Below are 20,183 nucleotides of genomic sequence, written 5' to 3' on the forward strand. Positions count from 1 at the left end.
GAGCGGACTACCTGGAGGTCCCGGCAGCTTTACAGCTGGAGTGGGAATTGACTCCCCCCTCCCTCCCTCTTCCCCTCTGTAATCGCTCTGTAGGAAAGCTGTGTGGTAGGGTCTGGCTTCAAGGTCACCTGCATCTTTGGGGCAAGCCCTGCTGTGAGCGGGTGGTTGCACCGGGTAACCCCCAGAGATCCCATCTGAATCGCCGACATCAGTGGGGTTGTAGCATGTAGTGGGGGTGTGACGGTGGTGTTGGAGTCAGGCCCCCGGGGACAATGCACAGTAGCGCAGAGCTGGCTGCAGGTGTGTCCAACTGCCTGTGAACTGCCTCATTCAGAGTTCATCCCTTTTACCTACATCCTAATTAGTTGCTAAATGACCAGTAAATGATTGCTGCTTAATCTTAGTTTTTTCTCACCATCAGTCACGTAAATCTATCAGTATTATTTTATGCCTGGTAAAGTTCTGTTAAAGGAAATGGTGCTATTCAAGGACCCACATGATGCAGAATTTGGTCTGACCTAAAGCTTATTTAATGAAAGCTTTGTCTGTTGAGTGTTAGCTTCCTCCTTCTGCTCAGGTTACAGACCACAGCCTCCTTTCATTTTTGCCTACCTTCAGAGATCCAAGCTCAGACCTGTAGGAAGCACCAGAGAAAGGAGGAAGGCTGGACTTGCTGCTAAGGCAAGTCTGAGATCTGAGGCCTGCTGAGACCCATTTCCACTGTCATGGACTTATGCTTCCCATTTTTATGCCCTTTTCTCCTTCTAGAAAGTGAGAACATTTGTACTGACCTATCTTATCAAAGTATTAAGCAGCTTGAGAAGTTGTATCTTAGAGCCTGGGGAGTGGCAAAGTGCCACACGTGGCAGCATCGTGTAGTCCTCGAGGGGACTGTGTTCACTCCATCACACAACAAAGCCACCAGGAAGGTCACAGCAATTTGGGTTCTTGCTCAGCCCTCCTCCCCAGGGTTTGGAGGGAGACTCTCAGCCTGACCTCAGCAGTTTGCGAGCCCCCAGGTGTGCAGACTTGATTGAACGCAGCTGTGGGGCAGCAATTGCTGGGATATTTCAGGTTTTTTTCAGTTTCCATTTCTGATGAGGTAGCAAGAGAAGAGCTGGTGGTTTGGTTCCTTGTAGTGGACCACAGAAATGTCACTGCTCTTCCGGTTTTGGCAAATGAGTCCTGACCTGACTGATGTTGTCCTAAGTGAAAATTACTTCTCCTTATGTCCCGATGGAAAGCTTCCTGCGGATCCACTTCTGTAGCAACTTGGCCAAGGAGGAGTTGGGTCCTTCAGTTAGGACAACTTCAAGCTGGCAGCACAGACCTGATTTTTGGCACCACGCTGAGCACCCCCTCCATGCATGAGATCACATCGCTTTAACCCTTTGTGAAGGCCGGAGGCAGCTCTCCTCGCTGCTGAAGGCCAACACATTAGTGCTGTGTGGTGCCAGCCACGTGTCTGCCCTCAAACATGCTCGTCGTGGCTGCCAGCATTGATTTCATTGAAGGGAAGCCCTCAGTTTATCGGGCCAAGCTCTTTTTCATGCCAAGATCTGCTTGGCACAGGGGAGAGGGGCATTTGTCAGGGACTGCAGCTATCCCTGAGGTTTGCTGGTAGTTTTTAAAGCTGCCGCAATCTGTGAATGGCCATGGCATTCACTTGGTGACTGCAGCTATCAGGTCACCCAGGAGGTACTTGGTCACCCCAGGCCTTGGAGGGCTGCTGGGCCCAGTGGGATGAAGGACTGATCCTGGCAGCACTGTGCTGGTTAAGGCCACCTCTCCATAGCGGAGCACTTAGCATGGTCCTTGTGGTCAGGATACGTCCCCTCAGCCTGACTCGGGCTGCAGAAGGGCTGGCAGCATGGGGAAGAGCTGGGTCTGATACATATGATTCTCCCGCCTGCTGCCTCTTCAATCTGATCCTACCCTGCCCCCGGTAGGACAATAAATGCCAACTAAGGCATGTCTAATTCTTGCCTATCTTCCTCAGCCTGTACTTCTTTCCTTATCTGAGTGGCCAAAAATAACTTCTGCCTCCTCTCCTTTCCAAACGTTGTTCATGCAAGATTGGTCTCGCGGTACCCATGTAGGAGAATAAAGCATACAGCTTGGGTTTTGTCCAGAGACAAAAGGGATTGAACTGCAACAAGCAGGGGATTTCCAGAGGCGGGATTCATCTGCAGCTACTGGGGATTTTCCAAAAAGATGATCCAAAGCGGAAGCCTTGCGTAGACCTCATGGCATCTATTTGATTAGGTTGCATTGCATGACTTGGGCATCACAAGGCATTGCAGGAAAAAGTGAGTGGTTTGGATTCAGAGGTGTGTTGATTGCATAAAGACACAATTAGAGTATGTGGGGAATGTTTTTTCTTTTTTTCTCTTTTGCGATAGATTTCTTCCTTTTATTGCCCTCTTATTTGGATGTGCTTGCTTGTGATTGCTGGATGCTGGCATGAAGAGGGTGACTGAAGCGCTGGTGTAGAAATGCTACATGTGAAAACAGGGACCTTGATATGGATGAATAGAAAGGGGTCAAATCCTCACCAGAAGATAAATGGGTGCAGAGCCTCTGCCTACAAACGCAGCCATCCCTGTTTACGCTGGTCTAAAAACCTGCCTTGGAGAAAGTCAGCTGAGCCAATGTACTTGCTAGGCAAAGTATGATGAGAGATGTGTCTGTGTGTCCCTGCCACCTCCCACTTGCTTCCTTGACGAACTGGGGTGGAGGACGTGTGACAGACTGGGAGGTTGTTCCCCTCCAAAGGTGAACTTCCCCCGAGGCAACCGTTCAGGCTGGGGCAGCTCAGGCATGGAGCATCCCATGACCCTGAGTGCATCAGGGAGATGTTGCAGGAGTGGCAGGGGTTTTACTCCAGCCAGGGCTCTGAACAGAAGGGGATGATGTGGCAAGAGCCTGCACCATACAAGCGCCACACATCTCTTGCATGTCTAGTGCGTGAGGTATGAGGAAGCGTGGGGAAAATTGTTGAGCTTTGTAGACAGCTTTATTCATATCTGCCAGATAAGGATGGACTGTGGTGGTGGTTTCAGGTAAAGCTCACTCCTCTGGGTGACTGGGAGCCCTTGTCACACTTTCTGTTTCACGTTAGCTGTAACTGAAAGCTTAGGTGGGACAGAGGTGCCACGTAGACCTTGCGCTGGGTCTCTGCACAATGGCGAGCTCTGCGAGTCTGAAAAGTCCATGTTGGTCAGCTACATGTGGAAGGTGGGGGGAGGTTTGGAGGAGTGTGTGAATTAAATATTTTTCCATTTTGAGCTGAAAACATTCAAGGAAACTTTGCAATTAAAAAAAAGAACAAAACCCTCAGTCCTCCACCCCATTAGTTTCTGTGCATCCATGCGTGTGTATCTATATATAAAGAGTTATTTTAGAAGGTTGTGCAGTTGTCTCCGATCCTCTATCTCTCATTCATTCTGTGGGGCACTGCTGCTTCTGGCATACTGGTAAGTGGGAGAATGGTAACGCAGGCCACACCTTAGGGCTAACAAAAGCGTCACTTGAAAGTCAGGATTATAGCCAGGCTTTTGACATAGCCATCTCCCAGTATGACACGTAGTAGAATTTTCTTTTTGCCTTGCTCCTGCATGATGTTCAGTTTTTCCATTCAGCTGGAGACCTGTGGCAAATCTGTGGTATATTCAGAAGGGGCCGGGATGTTTATTGCACTGCCAGAGCTGGAATACAGATTCTTGAATGCTGTGAACCACTAACGCACCATTGAATAATCCTTGTAATTATCTCCCAGCTCTTTTCTTCTTAGGATGCACGTATCCTAACCATATATTAACGGTGCATGTAAGCTGGAGGCAATGGCTCTGTCATCAGCTTCAGCAGGCAAGCCTGGATCAGCAGCTGGATGGACCCGTGCTGTTGTGCCCATCGCTGCTGGCTGCAGATCTGGCCTGTCCACGGCAGTGGGCACAGCTGGGGAGGGGGAAACTCTTCCCTGGGATCACGGTCACCCAGCAAGCATCAGTGCCCTGAGAGCAACAGGAGAGTTGAGCTGTATCAGAGCTGGTCACTTGCTTCTCTGAGGCAACAAAATATTAAACGTTTCATCCATCAGAAATGTTCAAGGCACGTGCTTATGGGGAATGAAGTCTTCAATCAGTAGGTTGTTACTACCGGGTCTGGTAGTAATGGCAAAATATCTGTCCTTCTTTGGGTTTAGTAGAGGGATTGCTTGATAGCTTCCACTATCCCTTTGTAATTAAGGGCATGAGCCTCAAGTGGCATAAAAAGGCAAAACTCCCTTGGTGTCATTGGAGCTATTCTGACCAGCGTGACAGGGGACATTGACCTCCTTGTTACTGTTGGCCTTGGTTACTCATTTTTTCAGGTTTCCACTCAGAATTACTCATACCCGTTTTTCCTATGGGATATGTGTGGTGATTAAGCTGGGTTGGATGAGTCTAACATAGTTCATTATATCTTATGCTAACATAAGTTGTTATTTTTAATGTACTGATTTATGAAATATATATATTGGGGGAGAATGAGTATTTTAATCTATATGGAGATATCCCCTTGTCATACCACACCAACTTTCAGGCAGCTGATTTTTACTGTTTTGCATGCAGCTATATTGAATTGGATTTAATGCTCCACGGAACTATGCAAAATGATGCACCAAGGGAACTGGGAGGCAAAAAGGCTTTTAAATGCACTGTAATGTTTAGCTCCCGATGGCTGTGCAGAAAGGAGCTGTCTGAGACATTTGGCAACACTTGCCCACAGTTGCCCTAAGACATACTGTCCCTGGTCTTCCTACTGTATGGTGGGTGTGCAGTACTGTGAAGATATTACATTAGCGATGGGTTATTGTGCTGCTCCAACTCCGGAGGACCTGGAATGCCAGTGGCTGGCATTACACCCTTGGTGGTAACTGATCTCTGCTATCCAACCTGCAAGCCTGGAAGAAGTTGTCCATCAGCGTAGAAAAAGTGTGTGAAGCCTTTGTTTTTCTGCCAACAAAGAGTTGGCAGAAAACTTGAGAGACCTATATCCTGCCTGGGAGTGTATATTTATGCATAGCGTGTACTAAGATCCTTTCTCTAAGCAGCAGGTTATGGAGCTGCAGTACTGCACCACCAAGAAAGTGTTTTGCAGCCTGAGGAGCCTTGTTCTTGAAATCTCTCAAGTCCCATGTGGTGTCTGTAGGGTATGGCCATATTTTATAGTGCATCCACCCCACTGCTGTTAAACTATGTCACCGTGAAACCCTTGGATACGTGTTATACCCTCTACTGGTGGTGGCATTTCAGCCAAACCTCTCTTTCACCCACCACAAGGGTTACACGTTATTCCCTCGCTAAAGAAAATGTGACCTGGCAGGGTGTGAGCTGCGTGCAGGTTGGAGGGTAGTTGCCGAAATGTGTTCTTTTTTATATGCTGTGCCACCTTGCCAGTGTAGTTACCACCTCTGTGTCAGTTTTGGTTTCTAAATGTGTAAAGCTCATGAATCACCCTTTGTTTCCCTTTTCCATAGTTTGATAACGAATGTTTTTCCTTTAAAGTGTTTCCTGTACTGTGAATGTCTGACCATGACTGGTTGAATCCAGTCATCACTGTTGTGAACGACTGCAAATTGTGAAACATTGTCCCTTGATGAAGACGAATGAGCTCATAGTTCGACCCGAACGTGACTCTTCTCTCAGGCATTTTTTTTCATTAGCAGGGGAATAAAGTCACAGAGGAGCAGGAAGGCGCCCCGTAATAGGAAAGATCAAACCAAAAGATTAGGGAATGGCTCACTGAAACTGCCTGGGATTGTCACAGCCCTTTGCACTCGGCTAAGTAGCACATGAATTGGGGAAGTTAGGTCACCAGATCCTTATGGTGCCTCTCGAAGTGTGGGAGTCTCCCAGAAAAATTAGGAGGCAGCGAATGTGCGAGGAGTAATAACACACTGTTTTACACAAGGCATAATTAACACGTGGAAATTCTTTTTGGAGAGAGTCTCCAGGTCAAGAGGCAGGTGGGATTAAGGGAGTGAATGAAACACTTAAGAGGTCTGACGAGGCTGCTCCTAACAACTCTGTTAGAAGGAATCAAAAGCACTATCGAGTCTCACCTTTGGGAGCGTTTGCCAAGGCTAGGATATTATAGCTGTTCCTTGGCTGTCCACTGAGGGCTTCATTCAATCTTTTTGAATCTCTTTGCTCTCAGAGGCTCAGTAGCAAAGTAGGTGGGTCACTGGGACTGCCCGCAACGACAATTTGTTTGTATAGTGTGGAAGGAATCACCAAAAGCATTTGTGTGTGTGTAAATATACCTGTGCACTCTGTGTAAATTGAAACTATTTAATACACAAAGTTGTTCAGACCTCACTAAGCTTTGTGGCTGAAAAGTCTGAAGGCATGATATCATCAAGGAGAAAAGTTGCATTTATCACCTTTTTGCTTGCAGGCTCCATTTTATATACTGATCTCAGCAAATGTAGCAATGAAGACAGCAGCATCAAGGAAAAAAATGAAAACAAAGCCTCCCAGCTGCTTACCCATGCATGTTCCCAAATCCTACACCGAGCTAGGTTTGAATTTTGCAAATCCTTTTCTTTATAATGGGCTGAACAAGCAAACAGGTTAAAACAACCTTCTTTTCCCTTCTCCCCACCCCCTCTCCAAATCTGCACTGTGTAATATCCTCATACCAAAGTTTGCAGCGTAAGCTAAAATTTCCAAGCTCTTCCTGATATCTGGATTTCTTTGGAATACCTTAGTGGAACGTGCATGTCCCAGTCCTCTAAGTGGTGGCGTGAGGTCCCTGCTGTTCCCCAGCGGGCCAGGCTGCAGGATGTCAATCCAGCCGGGATTACAGAATACTTGGAAGCCACCATCACTGTCCTGAGCCCAAACTGATGTTTTATTTATACAAAGTTTGACAGAAAAATGTTAGTCATGAATGAAATATCCATAAGATCACACAACTGTCCTCCTTAGCTTTTATTTCGTCTATTTTGAAAGGGTGTATCATTTTATAATACAATACAGTCTTTTGAGAAATGCTGTGGATAAGAGATGACTTACATTTGCAGTGATGAATGGAACAGATGAAGAGACCTGTTTATCGTCCATTGTAGCAGTTGCATATATCCTTCATCTGATGAAGCAATTCCTTATTTGTGTATTGAGCGCTAATTGTATGTGCTCTGTGTTTAACACAGAGGACATTGCTCACTCCTGTGGCATTTACAATTAGTCCTAATCAGAGGCAGTGTAGTCAGACACAGGTGGTATTTAAATCAAAAGCCAAAGGGGTGCTGATTTTATTAAACCTATAGGTGGGAACATCACTACTTCCTTCACCAGGGGCAGAGTTTATCCCTGCCACCGGCGCCCTGTGCTACCACAGCCCCTCCTGGGCACGGAGGTGTGATCCAAGAGTTGGGAGGGGGCCAGTCAGAGGACAGGAGCACAAATGGCATGCCTGGGAACTGCAGGACCCCTCTTCTCTTCTGGTCTTGATGCCCTGATGAGAGAGCGGTGGGAGGATGAGGGCAGAGGAGAAGCAGTGCTCGGGCTGTGCTTGGGATTAGAAATGTGTTCCCTGGCAGGGAAAGCTTTGGTGATTCATTATCAGAGCCTCCATGGGTCTGAAACAATTTTGCTGCACATTTCTCAATCCCTCTTCTGCTCATCCTGCAGATAACTAGGCTATGGGCAAAGGCTCTTTTGAAAAAAAAAAAAACGAAAAAAAAAAACCACCACCCCATGTTAGATGTGAGGAACAGCATCACAGCAGCAGCTGGCAGAGCTGCTGCAGATAAGAGCTAGTGACGATTTTCATTACGCTGTTGTTTGAGTGCTTACGGTTCAGCCATTAAAATTAGTTTGGAGCTAAAAACTGACGTTGAGTTGCTCATCTCTAACACTGAACACACGCAAGGTACTTTTTTTATAGCGTAGATTCCCCATTCTTGGCAAAATTTATAGTAAATGGATTTGCCCCTATCTGTTAGCTGCAGGCACGGGCTTACGCATGCGGTTTGCAGGTACGGGGCACAGAGCAACAAGGGAAATTATCCAGGTGTGGACCCAGAGCTTGTTCTCTGTCCTCAGAATGGGCAGGCTGCTGTATGGCTGAGTGGATAACACACCCCAGAGCTTCTCCATGTATGCCCGTGAGAACAGCACACAAGCACACAGTGCTGGTACTGTGCGCAGCTGTGCGTACTGGTGCTTCTGGGCATGCAGCTGGGCTGTGTTGTGACATTTGCTGGCCCCTGTTTGGCCATATTGCTGGAAAGAATTTATGGTTTTCTTTGAAGATAATGCAAAAAGTTTCAAACCTTTATGGTTTTATTTTTGGAAGCTGTTTAGTCGATGATCTTAAAAGGGCAATGGAACTCCGATTCCCATCCCTTTGTGTCCTCCAACTGCACCTGGGCAGTGCTGCTACTGCTAATAGTTGCTGAATCATGATGTAAGGCTGCCCATGTGGGCAGAGAAGTACATCTTAAGTAACGTAATGGGAAAAGTCCCTTTGGAGTGCTTATTTCTGAAGAGGTCATTCTGTACTGTAAAGAAATGGAGAAGATAAATCTTCCTGAACATGTGTTGTGCCTGTATAGACATGCAGGGATCTGCTAGCTGCTGCTGTCAACGCGTGTGTCTACTACAATGCCTCTGGAAATACCTCTTGGAAAAATTGTTCTTCCTTAGTGATTTTCTGTGGTGTTTCCGAAACATGATGCGTACCTGACCACTGCTTATGGGGTGATTTTTCCCTGGCCAAGCATTGAAGCAGAACAGGGACTGGATGGGAAGGGGAACTGGGATATCTTACACCAGATGAAGGGTGTAGTTCCCTCTTTGGGGAGGGGAAGAGCCAAAAGGCATCAGGAAGATGGAGAGAGAGAGTTTTCTCTCACGGAATGAGCGCAGGGATGGTAACTGCCCCTTGCTGAACATTGATCCCAGAATGGCTATAGGCTCAGCAGACCCACGTCTGTTGCCCCACCTGAAGACCGTAATCTACTCACAGCTCCCACAGGGGTTGTGTGACCGTGACTTAATTAATGCTCATCAAGAAAGAATCTTTCACTTCATTATATCATCACTTTTTATTTTTACACTCCTTCGATTAAAACCGTGAGTAATTACTCGCACTGTTGACTTTGGCATCTCCTCTTAGATCTCGTGCGATAAGCAGTGGACAGGGGAGTGACTCAGAGCACTGGAGTGATCCGGGGGTGGCGTCTAATTTAGGCAGCGACAGTCGGGTGCCTCATCCGGGTGGTTTGGGTGCCTCATCTGGATGGTATGGCTGCCTAGAAAGGAAGAGGACTAAAATCCTGAATGAAAGTCCCTTGACAGGACTCAGAGCAGACAAACGTGATACCTGGAGTGACAGTGTTTGCTGTAGTACTGCTGCATCTGATGAGGGGAAAAAAGCTGTTATTTACTTTCTTGCTGGGCCGATGGGATTAGTCATATCTGAAAACTACTATAATCGGACTAATAGTAAATGCAATCGCTCAGCTAGTAAAAATCCTTTTCATTTTTGAGGAAATCCACTTGATTTGCCTGATGCAGCACAAATGCTTGGCACAGCTTGGAAATATTTGCACGATGCTCTGTCCTGGTGTATAGGTGATTGTTTTACTTGACTTTGCTATTGAAACGTTTCTCTTCTGCTAGGTTACAGCCACTTACACTGGCTTCTGCAGCATTTTAAAGCTGAGTCACCACCTCATAAATAACATACAAAGTCCTGCAAGTTTATGGTATCTTTATTATTAGATCTCGGTAATTAATGGCCTTATTTTGGAGAAGAAGGAGGGGAAGCAGTGTTCTTTGAGCATGTTTATCAGAGCAAAATTGAGCAGGGCTTTAGGAAAAAGAATAGAATTTGGAAACAAGGGTAAAAGACACCCAGGCGTTGTATATGCCATCAGCCCATCTCAGTGTGTTGCTGTTGATGTGGGATTCATGTAGAACTGAAATTCTGAAGCGTGTCCTGGCACGCTCTTACGGGTTTGATCTTGGGGTTGAGAGACATCTGCCCTGGATTTTTCCTTCTGTGTCTGCTCCTCACCCTTTTATGTCCTAAACAGTCTGGTTTGAAGTCACATGGGATCTCTAAGCCGCCATGCGCCCCCACCCCTTGGACAGCATCTTATCACTCAGATGGTCACTTTGGAGCTTGTAGGGCCACTTTGGGGTATGGCACCATCTGACTGGCTTGCAAAGTGCCAGGTCCTCTTTTCCTCATCTCATGCAGGTGGCATGGAGGACCGGTCAACATGCTGACAATGCTCTGATGACACACAAGGTCCATTACTACAAGCTCACTCTGAGCTGTTCTTCAGAGGAAGGAGGCCACCCTGGGGGTTGATGTGGTTGTTGGCATGTGGGTGGCATGGGCAACACAGACTCAGCTGTGGAGGACTGTCACTAGCACTGTTTTCATCTGTAGTGACTTTCCAGACAGAGCTCAAAGGGTGACCTGTGAGTTAGAGATCACCTGCAAAAGGCCACTGTGGTGAAGTGACGGAGCAATATGGTGTTGCATGCTAATGATCCTTATAGTCGTGACAGCCTGTCCCACACCTCCCTGAATACCACATGTACCATTTCAGGTGCTGCTTTGAGAAAGCAAAGGGTGCTATGATTAAGGCTTGCCCATCCAGTTCCTAGTATCTGCAGTTTGCTGCTGAAGAGAGAAACAAGGGCTGAGCTGACCAAAACCACCAGCAGACACTGAAGTTGAAGCTACAGCTGTGCTGCTTGAGAGACTACCATAGCCAGAGCAGAGCCGTGTAACCCAAACTGTGGCATGAACGTCTCACTAAGAGGTGTCTTTCCAATACATTGCACCAGCTGCAGGGCAGAGTGCTTCTGGGGTCTGGAGCCAGGGCCACTGCTTGCTGGTGGGGATTTTATAGCCAGTCATGTGGCTGCCTAGTGAGAACGGCATACTTATAAAGACTGAAGGAGCTCATTAGAGGTCAGGAGAACTACAGGAATTGGAGTGGAATAGGAAAAAGGACTGGTTGGCTGTTGGCTGTGAGCCGAATTGCTTTCAGCGGGTAGCAGGCGGAAAAATGATTATTAGTCCAACCAACAAATTAATCTCTCAAGGAGGTATTTAAGTTGATGGTAGGTGTGGTGATAATCGTCAGTGGGCTGGGGAAGCAAGCCCGTAGCGTGTAATCTCCACTGCTGACATCTGTTGTGTGAGTCCCTGCACTGTGGTTTCACAATCCATCAGCTGCAGGATCATCAGCATGGGAAAACAGAAGTTGTTAAGAAATGCCTGGAACATTAATATTAACCCTAAATAAACTTGTTTTTATTTTTTGTACCTTGCTATATAAGAGAAGGGCACTGCAATTTCCTATTGGGAGCAACCAGCCTAACCTGAGTGTGGGTAATCTACCTTCCAAGCAAGAATAAGCATTTTACACAAGATCTATCTTTACGGCCAAATATTGCTTGCTGTACTCTCACAAGTGGGCACGAGGGAGCCAGCTTCCTCTTCTCCCTCGATTACATCATGTTGTTTTCCTTCTACCAAGAGTGATAGAAGTCCCTTAGGAAGTCCCTCAATCCCATGAGTCAACTGAGCAGGATTTGCCTTAAATTTTTTAGGAATTGCAAGCATTGATTATGCTGATTAGTTGATTATACTGTCCCACTGCTCTGTTACCTGAATGACCTGCACTGATTTTTGTGGTAAAAGCATAGTCTGCCTGCTTAAAGTTTGGTTGCGAGTTTGGTCTCAATGTCCTTCCCTCATCTCCTGATGGCTTTAATAGATTCACTTCACAAAGGAAGAGGGGACACCTGAACCACGGTGAGACAATGTACTGTTCCCCTTGGAACAACGTCCTTTTCAGAGGCTCGCTGAGGCCAGCGCATTGTGATAAGCTAAAAGCAGGGGTGACATCCCAAGCAAAGAACTTGGTACCAGCAACCTATGAGCTGGTGTCCCCCATTGCGTTGCATCGCCTCACCTTGCCTCACCTGCAGGATTAGTCTCCCGCACACTCTCTGGGAAGTCCCAGCAGCTGCAGGTATTGCAGTTGATGGGCTGAAATTCAAGGGGATCATAGGCATATTGTGGGACCCAGCTGGCAGCTCTGAGAGCAGAAGGAAGTGAGGAGTGGTTTTCTTGGTGGGAGGGTGGCTCTGTGGAGGCAGGAGATGCTTTTGATTGAACTGTCATCCCTTTTAAAGGGAAAATTTCTCCAATGAAAGCTGATAAACCTGCGTGGGGCTCATTGGCCTTTGGTACAATAGACTGGCAAGGGAAGCACCCTCTGTAGTTAAACTGGTTTGTCATATCAGCATAAGGAAGATGGTGAGCGTAATTATTGCTCACAGCCTCAGGGAAGCAGAGGAGGAGGGAAACAAGCTTGTCCTGTCACCCAGAGCGCTTTGCTCATTGACTAGTGAGATGAAAATTTGGAGCCCGTTAATATGAATTCCACTTTCCCTGTTGCTGGACTTTGGCTGCATGGGGGTGACCGCTGGTCGCTCGACCGTGGTCGAGGCATGGGATTTATGAAGCAGATGGAGGATGCCGAGGAGCCTCTGCTGTACCTGCTCGCCCTGTACTGGTGATAAAGCAAGCTGTGGCTTGTGCTGGGGTAGTCGTAAGTAGAACAAGGTCAACTGCCTATTTCAGTCAACGTAACAGAAATAGAGTTGATCTCAATAGGATCCCAGCTCTTTCTTCCTGTTAACTTCTCAGTTCCAATTTTAGGATTGCTGTAATCAAGCTGAGGATGAGGCTGTTTATCCCATGGAGGGGAAGTTGCTTGAAGCCCAGGCAGGAGGAGAGGAGTCACTTGAAAATGTACTTTAAGAAACGAGTCTCTGGCCCACGGGGAGGGTCTGTGCGGTTTAGGAGTTGTTCCTGTCCAGTCATTGGTGTGGCCACGCAGAAGGCACATGGGTCAGAAGAGGACCTGTTCTCCTTCCCTTCTGGAAGCGGCCACACTGAAGAAGCGAGGTGATTCGGCAGAACCATCTAGTCCAGCCGAGCAAAAGTTTCCAGGTTTGCAAGTCTACACATCCATTAAACCATTAAAACTCTGGCTCTGCGCAGAGCCTCCCCTGCCCGCTGCCAAGGAATATTGATGCTCTTTTTGTTGGAGGTGAGATGCTGACAGCTCCGTCTAATACAGACGGAAATGGGGTGGGGTGGAAAATGGCACTGAATGCTAATCTAAATGAGAAGCAACTTACAATACAAAGCCTGTGCCATAAACAAATTAGTTAGGATGTTCTCTTAGGACAAACATTCCGAGTGCTTTTATGATAGTTCAATTAGTTTCCTCCGAAACACCTGCGAATGCCAAAGCACAGCACTGCTGACGGCTGACTGATGTGCTTTACCTTGCAGCCTGCTGGTACATGTCCTCCAGCCCCTCTTCTCCCCTGGGCTGGAGGGAAGGCTGGGAGCCCAGGGTTCTTCTCCCTGGTTATGTGGGTGAGCGAGCCATGTCCTTCGTGCTGCTGAGAAAGGCTGGTGCAGGCTCAGGGAGTCTTCGAGCGAAGGAGTGGAGCTGGTGGCTTCCCTGCATGGGTGGTGCTTTGCTGGTGAAGCTCTTCTGCTCTGTGCTTCTGGGCAGGGGCAGAGGTGCCCACCCCAGTGGCTGGTCCCTGCTGCTCCTCTGCTGTTTTGGCACAAGTGCTGCCACTAATTCAAGAACTGACCTGGTGCGAGAATAGATAGAGGAAGGGGGGATTCGTGCCTCTTCTGCTGGTTCCTGTCTTGGTGGGATGAGCTCTCTGTGCCACATGTCTGCACACATGCGCAGGCCAGCGGAGAGTGGGCAGCGAGGCAGGAGCAGCAGCTGGAGGTGACACAGGCACACAATGCTGGGTTAAAAAGTTACTTGCAAACCAGGACTGCTAGTGCCAGTTTTTTGGGCTCTGATTTGCCTCCCAGGAGTCAGGTCGCTCATGGCAGTGAGTGGGGTTGGTAAGAGCTCAGCTCTGCTGTAGACACACATCTGCTGTCAAGCGGGGCTTCATCTGGCTGAGCAGCGTTGTGCTTTTTCACACCCCTGACCTTCAGAGCCTCGCTGGTGTTTGCAGCTGAGCAGGACCAAAACTGTGGTCTGGGTGGAAGTTCTGATGGGGAAGCTTGTACTGGAAGACGAGGACATTCTCACTTAAGACAGGAGCTGCCCTTCCCGAAGAGGGGCTGTACAGGGGCCACTGCTGAAGCAGCTACAGCAGCAGTTGAAACAAGCATCTCCAAAGATCTGTTCTGGTATGCTTCCAAGTGCAGATAAGCCATAAAGGTCATATTCCCATCCTGCTTCCCTTTTTGTTTATGGGGGTGGAAGGAGAAATATGCAAGACAGGGTATTCTCACTCTTGTGGCTCAGGAGGGAGGAGCCGCATGGGCCAGTGAAAGAAAAACCAGGAGGGAGAGCACACAAAAGGCAGGAGCTGTCACTTCTGGCAGGCAGGTAGTTGTCCTCCCCGGCATGAGGAGGAAAAAGCTTGGCCCCAGCCAGCTTTGGAGAGGGGCACCAGGGCTCAGATTTGCCTGGAAGAGCACCTACAGCATCTCTCAGCTGGGGGCCTGGAAGGACCCTCAGAATCCCCCTGTCCCGTGGTGTCAGCTGCGACGTGCCCTCGCCTACCCTCTGCATGTCCATCTGCAGTTCCCAGGCTGCTGCGACAGGACAATTGGATATTTGCCTCTGGGAAGGAGACCTTGTGGCAGTGCACCGAAAGGCAGAGTTTGCTCTCACTGAATCGATAGGGTGGTTTGGGTGTGATGGAGAGCGGGATTTGGCCCAGCTGGCTGTCAATAGCGCTTCAGCTTTCTCAGCTTACAGTTATTGTCAGGGCAGCAACTATTCATGCACTTATTTTCCGATAGAGCTGATTTGAATAATTCACCTTCTGTGATCTCTTTTTGAAGCCAGGAGGGACTAGCTTTTATGACCCCAAACTGCTGAACAGAGCTGTAGGAGTGACTCCAGCTGGATTTTCTCCAGTCCTCATGCTTCCTAATCACCGGTGTGTTCCCCTTGGGCTCTCCTAAGGAGAAACAGAGCGAGGGATCTCACCCAATCTCTAAGAAAAGGAAGTAAGACTGTGTCTGACCTGAATGCAGTTTATAAATAAAGACCTTCAGAGAGCAGTTCCCTTTTTCTTTTCACACCTTCTTACTCCTTCCCTCCCTGGCCCTCACGTCCCCTCCTGCGTGGCACAGATGTGCCGCCTGTCCCTTCCTGTTGATGTTCTCCTGGCCTTGCTTTGTGTTGGTGGTGTGGGGGCTCCAGGAGCACACCTGAAGACTTCTCATGACCTGAGTCTGTTCTGCTCCCTATGGTACCCGTACCGTGGGGAGGTAAGTAACTGCGTGCTCACCCAAACAGCCGCTGCTTAAACAGGGAAATCATAAAGATAAAAAGACTGTTAAAAAAAAAAAAAAAAAAATATCTGTGTCTGTCCTGCTGAGGTTCCTGGCCAGGCTGCAGCCAGAGATGGTTGGAGAAGCTTAAATACAAATGAGCAAGTTGGACCCAGGCAGGTTTGAAAAACTAGCTGACTTTACTGAAGCAAACTCTTATTTAATCATTCCTCTGTTGCTTTAAAGGTGGCATATACTGCCAGGTAAGTGGAAATATGTTTGTTTTGAAGTCCTGAGTAAATGTCCTGTAGAGGAATTAAAATGTCAATCTGTAGCTGCATTTGTTTAATGAAATTGTATAAACAAGGCTGTGAGCACAGATCATCTTCTCACCCCAGCGCCGTGTCTTAAAGGTGTCGAACCACTTCCCACTCCTCCCAGCCTGCAGCTGTCCCCACGCTCCGCTGGCAGAAGAGTCACTGGAGTGCTCACAGGGCTGCTGGTGGCAAATTTGCCCAGTTTGGCTTGTCCTCTACTTTGGCTGCTGTTCAACCTAACCCATCCCACCTGCAGCAGCTCAAGGTGCTTGCAGGGTGGTCTCGAGCCGAGATCTGCCACCAAGCACCGGGAAGGCAACGGTGTCTGCAAGGGCTGCGGCGTGAGCCTCCGACCACAGCCCCACGGCAGCGGCCGAGAGCTAAACTGGAGCAGGCATGGAGGTCAGCAGATGTGGGTTGACTTCGCCTGTCTGACTGCCCGCGCTGTTGCTTTGTTTAAGCAATGCTGCTCGCCGCTGTGACCTCCTTGCCGAATGGTCCCGTGGCATGCCCCGGCGAAGGGACACCTGGCATCTCCTGTGGCTTACCAAACCCACGCAGGCTGCTTACTGGGGAGCAAAAGCATCCACGTGGAGTTATAGTGCCATAGCTATTGCATTTTAATTTCTCGCCTAGGTCATTTTATAGCAGCTTCTCCATTGGGGTTAAGCCGTAAAAAGCAAGCAGGAGTAGAAGAATCAAATTTATGCTTACTACTGGATGTCATTTTCCTAATAAACTCATTTTGTGCACAGTTTTAAACCCATCCCCTGCCTTAGAAGGTGAACTGTTTGTCTAAAAGGTGTTTTGTTTCCTCTCGTACTAGAGGATCAGTTAAGAGGGAAGTTTGTATTTTACTGAGGAAGGTGGCTTGAAAATAGAATTTAAAAAAAAAAAAGAAAAAAAAGAAAAAGGGGGTATCCTTTTCTGCAAAAGGCTGACAGAAACTAAATCAAGTGGTTTCTCAGCTTTGCCTGTGTGGTGAACTGACATTCCTAATAAGGACAAATGAAGGCGTGATGCGTTGCATTAAAACCTATCAGGAGTCAAAGAGTCCTTAAAAAAACAAGTGGGCAAACTTTAGTAGCGAACACATAGAAGTTCAGTCTGGCCCCAGGGAGAGCTGCTTTTAGCCAGTTCATGTGATACCTGCTGAAGTGCAAGATACTGGTTTGCAATTTAAATACTGTGCTGGTTAGCACCATGGCTTTCCCCAGGTTTCCCTATTTTCTGCTCCATGGTGTAAGCTGTTGTGTAGCTTTGAGCAAATCATCCAACCTCTTGCTTCCCATTTCTGCCGGTAAATTGGAGAACTTTCTTTGCTCTGTTTAAATCCCAGTCTCAGGAGGTCGACTGTCCTTTGTTGTCTTTACGCAGCTTGTTATGGTGAACACCTAACTTTGGTTGTTACTCTGCTCCTAAAACCAAAATAATGCTACCTCTGAGAGGGTGGGTGCCGGTCCTGGAGTGCCCGGTCCTGCCATCGTACAGAGCACAGAGCGTGTGGTGGTCACAGCGGAGGGATGCACCGTCTTGGACATCGGGTCAAATCCTTTCCTCACACATAATTTCAGAGGAGATCTGAGCGTTACGGGGGGCACAGGACAGCAGACCTTCATCTCCACTTAAATGCAGGGTGGGTGCTCTACATGGCTGTGTTGCCGAAGGTAATTATTATTTTTTTAGGCCCTAACAAGAGAAAAGGTTGTCCCTGGTTGTAGAGTGGAAGATAAGAATGGTTTGACATGGAAGAAATCTTTTGATGACAAAGGACTCTTTAGTTTGAGAGCACTTAAGGGATGTCTGCGTTATTGGCGAGAATTTTGACGGCTTCTTTTTCACATCTGTTCAATATTCAGCGTGTGATTTTAGCAATCTTTGCCCTTTTTGTAAGGTTGAACGGGTTTGATTGGATTTTATGCAATTAGTATACTGTGAGAGTTTGTGAAGATTTGCTTCAATTCTGAGATGATTTCTCTTTGTCTGCTTGTGGTTTTCTACAAATAATCTGAGCAAGTGCACCGTGATGGCAAAAGCGTTTGAGGAGAATGAATGTCAAAATCCCGTGTGCTGCTACTGCTGGAAGCAGGAATTTAACTAAGATCTGCCAGCTCTCATAGTAAGAATTCTTGTATGCTTTTCAGAAAATAGAAGTTTAGTTGTTAGGAGATAGATAAGTCGTGTCTCTTACGGGTGTTGAATTACAGAAAGCAAAAGCATTTAGAAAGCTGTTCATTGAATACGCTCAGAAAAAAAAATCACAGCGGGTTGTGGTTTCTGAGAGCCGGAAAAAGGCCAATCTTATGTCATAGGCTAATAAAATATATTAAGGATGAAGTCAGTAAAAGTACTGTAGGAAATCCTCTGAAACCAGGGACGAATAGCAACTTATAGTCAACATTCTTAGGAAAGTATAAATTTAAGTCATATATGAGACAAAATTACATTTGGCCTCCCTTTGTATTGTAAGGAAACTTGGCAAAGGCCGAGTACCCTTCCGAAGGGAGCAGTGCTTTCTGTGGGTAAGCTCTGCACAGCTCTTCTGCGAGACGAGCTCCTCCATAAAAAAGTCACAAAACATTTCCTCGGTTCACATTGTTTGTACTAAGAAATTTAGTCAGAAAGTAAAAGACAGCTAAATCAATGATTCCAAGTGTCTTCTAGCAAATGTTTGCTTTAGGACATGTCTAGCTCTGGGAGGATGCCCAAACACAGAAGCACCATTTCCAGCTCCCCTTGTTGGAAGGACCATTTCAGGCAGTGAATCGAGCACAAGCCCATGGAGACCTCCTTCCCCAAGCCCGAGTGTGGCTTGAAAGTTTTGAGGGAAGCGTGAGCTGACCCTCCTCTCCACGGTGAGCCCGGTGCTGACCGCAGCAAGCCACACACAAAGAGGAATAGAGCGTGAAAAAGATACAGCGGTGTCTTACGCTGGCACCTCTGGGGAACCGAACCGTGTCTGTGGAGAGAGTCTGAGACCAGTGCCTTTCTCCATTGCTCTGTTCACTGTCTCGTTGCAGGGAGCAACTGTAATTGTAACAAAAAGCAGTAATTACAAGCCAGTATTAGAAGCCTGACTTGCCTTTATGCTGGGTATCACGGTGACTTACATTTTAGAAACCTTCAGAAAGTAATACCTCCAGTCTTTGCCCACGTGAGGATGAAGCAGCTCCATGCCTGACTTGCCCAAAGTCTTTGCCCGTGTGTTTGCTCTCAGTGGGCGCAGACTGATGGAGATGAAGCTGTGGCACGGGAGAACCTCAGCCCGGCTTCCCTTTCCTCTCCAGGCTGCAGGAGAACCGGTGCCCGTCTGTGGCATCGCGAGACTGGAAACCAAAAGCCTGAATTTGTGCGGGATGAGTCACTGTCCTACGAGGAACCTTTAGGGGAAAGAAACTGATTCTTTAAGGGATGGCTGTGAGGAGAACAACTCAATTTGCTGTTTAAGTTAGAACTATTCATCAAAAACCCCAAGTATTCAGTGCTTCTGAAATCTTGCTACCTGTTTTCGTGACTTTTTTACTTCAAATTGCTGAATGCTAATACTACTGCATTTTACACTGTTTTCGGTAATTTTCCTGGTTGGATTGTTAGTCACAGCTTGAAAATCCCAGCTGAAAAACAAATTCTCCATGTTCACCCCAGAACCAAAATCTCTGGGGTCTAGTTTAGGTTCACTGTTATCATATTGACAACATCTTATTTGCTTTAACGTCACCCTTCCTCCTCTAACTCAAAGGGTTTGTGTTCCCGGTTGCCCGCGAAACTCTCCAGCGCTCCTGGTGACACCACTTTCCCTGTCTCTGACATGATGGATTGAAACGTGACGGCTTCATAGGTGATGAGATTGTGGTTGCCGACCCAGGAAATGTTAAAATGGAGTTTGGGGAATGAAGGGGGGCAAAAACCTCTTGCTGCTGCCAGGTGTCCTCCTAGTGTTTGATGAGTAGCTCCATATGGCTCGGAAATCAATTTTCCCTGCAGTGCGCCCGTAGCGAGGGCGCGAGCTGGCTGTTCCACCTATGTTGAGGTCTGACGGAAAGGATGAAAGGGATTTATACTTGTCCTTGTAACCGGTCCCTAAAATCTTGCCCTCGAGCCTGTATCGCTTTCCTTTTTGCACTGGGAGAGTCCAGTCCGATCCCAACGCTCCCGGTGTTTGCCGGACCGGGATGGGCTGGCAGCGTGCCGGGAGCTGGGTCTGGTCTCAATCTGCCTTAGCGCAGAGCAACGGGAGCCGTCTTTAACGTGGAGGTCGGGCGGACAGGGACCCACGGACCTAGCCGGCTCCGGGCTGCCCGCGGGGGACATCTCCCACCCTCCCCGTGATTTATGGCTGCCGGGAGGGGAAGTTACTGTTTTTCTACACCAAGTATCTTGCGCGGGCTTATTTTTTGTTAGAAGAGGAGAGTTCGGAAAAGCATTTAAAAAGCCGCCTCCTTGGTTGGACACCGCTTGCTACATCCCCGAACTGCTTGTGGTGATGGGGGCGTGGGGGGGGCGGGG

Source organism: Charadrius vociferus, unplaced genomic scaffold (genome assembly GCF_000708025.1).
Source record: "Charadrius vociferus isolate BGI_N301 unplaced genomic scaffold, ASM70802v2 scaffold261, whole genome shotgun sequence".
Taxonomy (NCBI): domain Eukaryota; kingdom Metazoa; phylum Chordata; class Aves; order Charadriiformes; family Charadriidae; genus Charadrius; species Charadrius vociferus.